The sequence below is a fragment of the Triticum urartu genome, chromosome 3A, assembly GCF_056163025.1.
Source record: "Triticum urartu cultivar PI428250 chromosome 3A, HENAU_Tu73, whole genome shotgun sequence".
Classification (NCBI taxonomy): domain Eukaryota; kingdom Viridiplantae; phylum Streptophyta; class Magnoliopsida; order Poales; family Poaceae; genus Triticum; species Triticum urartu.
The window spans coordinates 45,798,553-45,808,830 of NC_141875.1; the positions used below are offsets into that span (position 1 = coordinate 45,798,553).

General features: G+C 49.6%; 1 pseudogene; it reads left to right on the forward strand.

The window, feature by feature from the left end:
- Window positions 1–8,734: 8,734 nt before the first annotated feature.
- LOC147978373 (uncharacterized) lies at window positions 8,735–9,794 on the forward strand (annotated as a pseudogene).
- Window positions 9,795–10,278: the final 484 nt, after the last annotated feature.

Below are 10,278 nucleotides of genomic sequence, written 5' to 3' on the forward strand. Positions count from 1 at the left end.
AGCCTTTGAATCCGGCATTGACTGCCGTATCCTCAGTATTTTCGCTGTTAATGCGGCGCTTATGCTTGTTGCGACGTGACCTGCTATTTCCGTCCTTGATATCTGAGGTACCATGGTTCTTTGATATGTTATTACTGCGAGCCAGCCAGCTGTCTTCTCCCGCACAAAAGAGGGTCATGAGCGTCGTGAGAGCTGCCATAGATTTCGGCTTTTCCTGACCAAGGTGCCGGGCTAGCCACTCATCTCGGATGTTGTGCTTGAAAGCCGCTAAGGCCTCCGCATCCGGACAATCGACGATTTGATTTTTCTTTGTAAGGAACCGAGTCCAGAATTGCCTGGCCGACTCTTCTGGCTGCTGAATTATCTGGCTCAAGTCATCGGCGTCTGGTGGTCGCACATAAGTGCCCTGAAAGTTGTCGAGGAATGCGGCTTCCAGATCTTCCCAACAGCTAATGGAGTCCGCTGGCAAGCTGTTAAGCCAATGCCGCGCTGGTCCTTTGAGCTTTAGTGGGAGGTATTTGATGGCGTGTAAGTCATCGCCGCGGGCCATGTGGATGTGGAGGAGGAAATCCTCAATCCATACTGCAGGATCTGTTGTGCCGTTGTATGATTCAATATTTACAGGTTTGAAACCTTCTGGGAATTGATGTTCCATTACTTCGTCTGTGAAGCATAAGGGGTGTGCGGCGCCTCTGTATTGGGCTATATCACGACGCAGCTCGAATGGGTCTTGCCCGCTGTGTTCGGCCCGGCCGGATTTGCTTTTACTGTATCCGGCGTGACGTTTGTCGTCTCGCAGAGTGGTGCGCCCTCGTGATCCGTAGATCGATCTTGAATGCTTTGCCTTGTCCTCCAATATGTCTTGCAGGTCTGGCGTATCTCCCCATGCCTTTTTATTTGAATGGCGTTGGGGTGGAGGCTGAGCTTTTGGCTGGAATGCCTCTCTATCGCGGCCACGAGGTGGCCGATCAGCCGTATCATACGCTTCTTCCTCCAGTCGGGGTAGTAACCTGTGCCTTGGGTAACTCTTGGAGGGGCGCTCGAGTTTATATTCCTTGGCCGCGAGGACTTCAGTCCATTTGTTAGCTAGCAGATCTTGATCAGCTTGAAGCTGCTGCTGCATTTTCTTCAGGCTATTTGCCGTGGCCATAAGCCGGCGCTTGAAGCGCTCTTGTTCGACGGGATCCTCTGGGACGGCGAATTCATCGTCGCCGAGGCTTGCCTCGTCTTCGGGGGGGATGTAATTGTCATCCTCCTCCTCTCCGTCTGCCGCTCTCTCAGGAGAGCTGGCTCCTTCATCCTCCTGCTCTAAATCTTGCTGGAGGGGATTGTTGTTGTCTTCGGCACTATCCGGAGTGTTATTATCTCATGTGCCGGTATCACCACTTTTGCTTTGGCGGGACTTAGAGCGGCGCCGCTGACGTCGGCGCTTGGGTTGCTTCTTGGAGGGGTCATCCTCCGCTATCTCGTCGCCATTGCCTTCGTTGGGTGTATCCACCATGTATATGTCATATGACGAGGTGGCTTTCCAGTTCCCTATAGGTGCTGGTTCATGTTCGTCTCCTACATCGTCGTCCATACCGTCGATGTCTTCGGAGTCGAAGTCGAGCATGTCGGTTAAATCATCGACAGTGGCTACAAAGTGGGTGGTGGGTGGGCGTCGAATTTCTTCATCGTCCGCATCCCAATCCTGTTGGCCATAGTCCAGCCAGGGCTCTTCTGACAAAGAGAGAGACCTCAGTGAGTTCAGAATGTCGCTGAAGGGCGAGTGCTAAAAGATATCCGCGGCGGTGAATTCCATGATCGGTGCCCAATCGGATTCGATTGGCAGGGGCGCGGATGGTTCGGAGTCCGGAAAAGAGTCCGGCACCTTGGAGTCACGGGCTGCGTAGAGGATTATGCTGGTGTTTGGCTCGATCGCCGTTGAGACTGCAGCCCCTGAGGCGGTGTCTAACCACCCGTCCTCGATTGGCGCAGTTGGCTCCGAGCTAAGGGTCGGAGCTGATGCGGGCGCGGCCTCTGGGGCACTGTTCGGCGGCAGAGCTAGGTCATACCCATCGCGACAGTGCAGCGCGCCCGGCTGTGGCTCAAATCCGTCGAAGATCAAGTCCCCGCGGATGTCGGCCGTGTAGTTCAAACTTCCAAATTTGACCTGATGACTAGGGGCGTAGCTTTCAATCTGCTCCAGATGGCCAAGCGAATTAGCCCGCAGTGCAAAGCCGCCGAATACGAAGATCTGTCCGGGGAGAAAAGTCTCACCCTGGACCGCATCGCTATCGATGATAGTAGGAGCCATCAAGCCTAACGGCGACGACATAGAGGAACTCTCAATGAAAGCACCAATATCGGTGTCAAAACCGGCGGATCTCGGGTAGGGGGTCCCGAACTGTGCGTCTAGGCCGGATGGTAATAGGAGGCAGGGGACACGATGTTTTACCCAGGTTCGGGCCCTCTTGATGGAGGTAAAACCCTACGTCCTGCTTGATTAATATTGATGATATGGGTAGTACAAGAGTAGATCTACCACGAGATCAGAGAGGCTAAACCCTAGAAGCTAGCCTATGGTATGATTGTATGTTGTGATCATTGTCCTACGGACTAAAACCCTTCGGTTTATATAGACACCGAAGAAGGTTAGGGTTACACAAGGTCGGTTACAAAGGAGGAGATATCCATATTCGTATTGCCTAGCTTGCCTTCCACGCCAAGTAGGGTCCCATCCGGACACGAGACGAAGTCTTCAATCTTGTATCTTCATAGTCTAACAGTCCGGCCAATGGAGATAGTCCGGCTGTCCGGAGACCCCCTAATCCAGGACTCCCTCAATACCCATAGAGAATGTTGGGTCTTCAAGCAGTCCGGCAAACTCAATGCCGAACACAAGGGGCAGGATACACCAAGCGAAGACGATGACGAGCCTCGCAAGCAAAGCACTGGGGAACAGAAGAAATTCCCACCAGAAGTCAAAACAGTAAACGTGTTACACGTGATGAAGGGGAGAAAGAAAGCGGCACTCCTAGAGACACATGCCCCAGGGCCTATCACCGCGGAGTTCTGCCACTGGTCGTTCAAACCGATCACCTTTGACCATCGGGATTACTCGGCAAGTATCCAGCATGCAGGATGGGCTGCCTTGGTGTTAGACCCGATAATTGACGGATACCACTTCACACAAGTCCTGATGGATGGCGACAGTAGTTTAAACCTGATATATCAGGACACAGTCCGCAAAATGGGGATAGACCCAACAAAAATCATCCATAGCAATACTACCTTTAAAGGAGTAATGCCAGGCCCAGAAGCCCATTGTACAGGCTCCCTACTACTAGAGGTTATATTTGGCTTTCCCGATAACTTCCGCAGTGAAAAGTTAACCTTCCACATCGCTCCGTTCCAAAGTGGCTATCAAGCACTACTCGGACGCGAAGCTTTCGCTCGCTTTAAAGCGATACCGCATTACGCTTCTCTCATGCTTAAGATGCCCGGTCCACGTGGCATCATTACAGTAAATGGAAATATTGAGCGCTCCTTGCGCGCGAAAGACCGTGCGGCTGCCTTGGCAGCCGCACACTAGACGGCCTCACCAACTAGAGCATCTGACAGGTCGTTAAGACCACGGACACGGTAAGACGAGTCTGGTGTAGCTATATATAATTGATACAGGTTTGATGGCTATACCCCTACAACAATACAAGGGGCTCAACGCGTGTGAACAAGTGACAATTAGGCTCAACTTTACTCATCTGGAACTATACATGGTTTATTTAGTATAACCTACCTTTTGCACGATAACTTTTCAACTAAGTTCCTCTCTTTTTCAGATGACCATCGTGCTACACCCGTCTAGGCTACGGCACAACGGAGACACAGGCGCAGACGTGTAGCAGGGACCCGTTCCAAGGATTCTTTTTAGATTAAGACCCTGCGTAAACCTTTTTTACTGTATCTTGTTGATACACATCCCCCGGATTCTCAGTACAATTGAGAAGGATGCTGACGTATTGGCATGTGGCCATGTCAGAATATTGCACGTACCTGGACACCAGGGGCTTATTACAAAGGGCACTGTTTAGCCCGGTTTACATCATAAAGACCGAATACCTTAGGGAGTGTTCGGCGTCGCGAGTTTGGCCTCATATGCATCAGCTCCGAATCATGTCTTTGGTCAAATGTTGGGTTTGCCCGGCTCCTGTGTTTTGCTGCCTTACATTCCTCTCTATCGGCTAAGGCGGCACCAGGAGAACTACTGCGATTGTGCCCTGGTTCATCCGGACGAGCACCTCAGTAGAGAAAGCCGAAAACTCACTGTCATGATATAGCGTGAGACTGGTCAACCACTCGATGACCTAGCGGAATCTTCGGGATTCCTCCGCCTTAACGAAGGGCCGTTTCCCGTCCAGGCATGTACGCGCCCCGAATTCGGATGAGCGCGGAGCCACCAGGGGCTATATAGTAGCCCCACTGTCAAACTCATTTGGCTAAGTGAAAGTGTTAAAGCATTATAATCCGATTGCCTAGTTCGCTGCGCTATCACCTCCTTAATGGACCAAGACGTTGGATCAAGTGTGAACATGCATCTTCTGCGAGCACCCCCGCATTATATGCGTGGGGGCTGAAGCCGCCGACTGCCATCTTTCAGGTTATATACATATATACATAAACGGCCGCACAGGAGGCATCATAGTACTTTCAGGCAAAAGTATAAATACAGCCTTGATAAACTCAATAAAACATTGTTTTTACAATGAGAATACATGTCACTCAAACATAATATTCTTCGAGCACTGAGCCTCTATCGAACGAGCGCCTTCAAGAACTTCTTCAAAGTAGTGCTCGGCAGCCACTCGGCCTATGGCCGAACCCTGTGCCGCAACAGTGGTGGCGTCCATCTCCGCCCAGTATGTTTTGACAGGGCAAGGGCCATCCACGAGCCTTCTATGCACGCCGACCTCTTTACAGCATCGATGTGTGGCACAACACCAAGGAATTGTTGCACTAAGCTAAAGTAGCTATTCGGCCTTGGCCCTCTCGGCCATAGATGATCCACAACGGACCTCATGGCAAGTCTGGATAATCTATGGAGCTCGGCCCACTCGGCCATTTGCTCATTCAATAGCAGCGGACGGGCTGGAGCATGAAACTGTGACCAAAACAGGTTTTCCACTTCGTGATCTTTCCGATCCTTGAAGTACTCTGCCGCATCAGCAGCACTTGCAGCCAAATCCACGTAGGCGTCCACAGAACTCCATAGCCGGTCCAGAGGTGCATACTTCGGATCCCCGAACTTAGTCCGCAACAAGAAGGGCTTCCCAGATACAATATCCGCAGCTTGATGCAGCTCCTCCTTCGTCGCTCTAATTTTGGAGCGGGCTTCCTTTGCAGCCACCCGGGCCTTTTCCAGGTCCGTTGCCTTCGCCAGGTTTTCTTCTTCAAGAAGCTGGTAGCGGTCAGCGGCATCTTTTAACTCTACAGCCATCTTGGCTATTTTTTCTTTGCTCTCGCAATGCGCGGCCTATTCGACCCTTAACTCTTCGACCGCCTTTAAAGCGGCCGCATTGCTACTCCTTGCTTGCTCCTTGGCTCGGGCAAGCTCCGCCTGAAGGGTCTCCACGGTGGCAGCTCCATCTGCAGTCACAATATATTAAAGATACTGGCATCATGCTGCTCTTATTATGTGACAATCACCAGAAAAATCACCTACCATGTGCCTCGTCAAGCCGCTTGTTAACAAGCACGATGTTGGCATCTGCCGCATCCAGTTGCCGCCTTAGTTCGGCAGACCCATCAGTCCGGCTAGCCACCAGAGCTTCAACCACCTGCACATAAAGGCGGTCTGGTTATTACCTGGGACTATGATCCTCTGTTTGCCGCTGTTTTCGACGACAACCAGAGTCTCAGGGGCTACTATCTACACAGGGCACATCTAAAAATGTGCTGTACTGTCAACAATGTACATCATTTCGTGTACCTCTAAACCCGTCAGTAGACTCATAAAGGCTTCATGCAACCCGCTTTCGCCGGACGAAATCCTTTCAATCACCGTACCCATCAACGTGCGGTGATCTTCTGAGATAGCCGCTTGCTCTAGCAGATCCCTCAGTACGTCCGACCACACACCAGACGGTGCCGGACTCTTTTGATTGCTCCCTTCAAGAGCCGGATACTGAGGACTTCGGGTGGCCATAGGATTACCTTCTGGCCTTGACGGATCAGGAGAAACCCTCCGCGACGACACCTCGGGGTCGCCCACCTCGTGAGGCGGTGTGGCAGGGGGAGGCGTTTCGCTCTTCATCATCTCTAGAAGAAGATCCCCTGAAGAAGAGCTCTGCTAAGAAGGGCTAAGATCCGAACTGCAAGATAAATGCTTCGATTATTTTCCTCAGAAGTAAAGCGAGATATTTTCCTTATTAAGTACCCTTTTACTTACAGCTCGGTGGAGGGCTGATCCCCTTGAGGGCATAGTGCGGCCAGGGTATCCCCCAGGGCAGGACCCTCCGGCGGAGATTTATTCCCCCGTTTGGATACCATTGTCTCCGGGTCCTCAGAGGCGGTTCTCCTCCTTCCCTGGGGAGAGGAAGTTTCAGTTCCTCCTCCCTGGCTAACCTCCTTCACGGAGGCGCTAGCCTCCTTGTTCCCCCCTTTATCTTTTCCTAAGGGCGCTTGATAAGGCGCGATCTCCAGCATCCTGGTTAGCACGGGACTTGGTGAGGTCTCAGGGAGGGGGCCGGACACCTGATCAACTTTTCCTTCGCTATCCAATCCTAGTCAAAGAGCAGCTTTTTTAGGGCAACATTGTGATAATTAAACAGACAGTGTGTTCGGATGCGGGGCTACTTACTTGGGTATCCGGGCAATTGCAGCTCAGACATGCATCCTCAGTGATGTCCGGACACATTATTTGTGGTCCGAAGAACAATTTGTACATATCTTCATGCGTCATGCCGAGGAAATGTTGAATAGCTCGCAGTCCTTCCGGGTTAAATTCCCACATGCGAAGGGGCCGGCGTTTGCAAGGCTGGACTTGACGAACTAGCATAACTTGCACTACCATAACCAGACTAAAATCTCTCTCAAAGAGATCTCGGATACGGTTTTGCAGTATTGGCACGTCCTTAGCTGGACCCCATCTCAGCCCCCTGCTGATCCATGACATCAGTTGTGGTGGGGAGCATGAGCGAAAGGTGGGGGCAGCTACCCACTTGGCACTTCGGGGAGCTGTGATGTAGAACCACTCCCGCTGCCACAATCCGAACACCTCTGGGAAGCAACCCTCAGGCCGTAGAACGTCAGCGATTTTGCTTATTAAAGCGCCTCCGCACGCTGCATGCTGCCCCTCGATCATCTTCGGCTTCACATCGAAGGTCTTGAGCCACAAGCCGAAGTGAGGGGTAATGCGGAGGAAGGCCTCACATACGACAATAAATGTCGAGATATGAAGAAGGGAATGCAGTGTCAGATCGTGAAAATCTAGCCCATAATAGAACATAAGACCCCTAACAAAGGGATCCAGAGTGAGGCCTAGTCCTCAGAGGAAGTGGGAGACGAACACGACGCTCTCGTTGGGTTCGGGAGTAGGGACGACCTGCTCTTGGGCAGGCAGCCGATGCAAAATTTCGGCGGTCAAATATCTGGCCTCTCTCAACTTCTTGATGTCCTCCTCCGTGACGGAGGAAGGCATCCACCGACCTTGAAGGTTGGATCCGGACATAGTTGAAGGTTCAAAGCACCTGGCCTGAGTTTTGGGTGTTAGAACTCGAGGCGGGGGAAGGATTTGATTAAGCACGAGAGGGAAAAAGAAAAAGCCTTGTCCCCTTTATAAAGAGGGTGAATATCAAGCGTCCTCCTCGTGGCTGTTTGGGACTTGCCTAAGATCTAGGAGTCCTACTCATAGGCACGGTTGGGTTACCCACGTCCGTATTGATGGGAATCCCATAATAAGGGGACACGATCTCTGCTTCGACAAGACGTGCCAAGGAAACCGCCTCGCGAAACACGCTGAGGTTGGTTGTGAAAAATGATTCGAATAAAGACCTGGCTGTGGCGTGATGTCACACTACGGGGTACGTCAGCAGATTAGATTTGTGGAAATATTATTCTCTCTACGGTGGTATGTGGAACTCGTTTTGCAGAGCCGGACACGATCCTCGTGTTCAAAATCTTCTATGAAGTATTCGGAGGAGGAACCCGCCTTGCAATGCCGAAGACAATCTGCGCGCCGGACTCATCGTCATTGAAGCCTGGTTCAGGGGCTACTGAGGGAGTCCTGGATTAAGGGGTATCCGGACAGCCGGACTATATCCTTTGGCCGAACTGTTGGACTATGAAGATACAAGATTGAAGACTTCGTCCCGTGTCCGGATGGGACTCTCCTTGGCATGGGAGGCAAGCTTGGCAATACGGATATGTAGATCTCCTTCCTTGTAACCGACTCTGTGTAACCCTAGCCCCCTCCGGTGTCTATAAACCGGAGGGTTTAGCCCATAGGACCAACAACAACAATCATACCATAGGCTAGCTTCTAGGGTTTAGCCTCTTCGATCTCGTGGTAGATCTACTCTTGTACTACTCATATTATCAAGAACAATCAAGCAGGACATAGGGTATTACCTCCATCAAGAGGGCCCGAACCTGGGTAAACATCGTGTCCCCTGCCTCCTGTTACCATCCGCCTAGACGCACAGTTCGGGACCCCCTACCCGAGATCCGCCGGTTTTGACACCGACACCCATGCTGACCCAACATCCTCTACGACTCCAAGTTCCTATGCCGCTTCCACAAGCACCACTAGAAACCACCTATGCTTGGCTTCTTTGCAAGGTGTTTAATCACCGATGTGACCATCTTCACTCCCACCTTTGACTCGCTTGACTACATCCCTAGTACTCACTTCCCCATGCCGCACAGCCAAAACATCCCTAGTACTCGCTTCCCCGTGTGCTTCCAAGGTTGATGCCATGGCCTCGCCATCCTAGTCAAAATATCACCACATGCCCCCACGCCAACGGGTTTGGTTGTGTGGGATCCCCTCACTAGCAAACAACACAATCATGTGGCTATTCCATCAGTGCTTAATGAAGACAAATGGAAATGTTGGAATGTTGCGGTGTTGTGCACTAACTTCGAAGATGGACATGTGCATGGTGATTGCTTCTCGAGCCCATTCAAATTGGTCTTGCTCTTCAATAGAGACTCAAACGCTTTCGCTTGCGTCTACGAATCAACATCTGGTGTATGGGGAGGTATTGTTGCAGTGGTGACTATGAAATAATTCCTTCCATAAGAGCCATCATCCTAATTGGAAATGCACTTTACTGTTTGTTTTGTGGAGGTGATGTCCTTGTGCATGATTTTTAAAGGAAGAGTCTTGCTGTGATTGAGAAGCTAATAGACACACATAATGTCCATGTTGAACATTCTTATAAGCTCTTACGCATATAAGATAATGGACTTGTTCTGCCATTTTGTCAAAACATACAATCCAATTATGGGAGAGAAATTCCAATTGTGATGCTTTTGTTCGATGGATGATGTTCAACAAAATTGCTCCACTAGAGGGGATGTTTCGGCAGACAGTGCCTCATGATGCTATGGGGATATCTTGGTTGAGATATGATGAGGGCAAAAATGTGATTGTTCTGTCTACATTGATTGGGATGGCCATGGTCCAACTTGATTCTATGCAAATCAGAGATATTTCTATAAGAGCTAATATATGTTACCCATTTATTTATCCCTACAAAAATTTATATGCTGTAGGTAATACCTCACTATCTACATTGCACAAACTACAATAATCCATTTAGTTTTCATTTGTTAACACTCATTCCAGTTACTTCTAGTACGTGTTCCTTATTTAAGGATGGACTAGATATATAAGAATCAATTTATTGTTTCCTTGATTAAGGATTAACTAGATATATAATAACCAATACTTGTTTGTTTCTTAGTCCTTGTGGAGATCTTACAGCGATGTAATTTCTTATAGTATTATTAGGCTACAATTGAACTAGAACAAGGGAACACCCATAACTATGCATGTCTGTCAAATGCTCTTCCTTGTGAGTTTTCTAGCATTTGGAAACTACAAATGATTGCACTAAGAGAATATACTGAAACCGTCTAATATTTGAAATAGTATTATGATTGGTACATTTGGAAGATTAAAGCTTGTCATCTTTTTTTCATTCAATATTTTTCTTCTCAGGTATATATTAAGCATCAATTCAAATGTCATGTACCTTTCATTATCAAAAATAGTACTAGGTCATTTTCTTAATA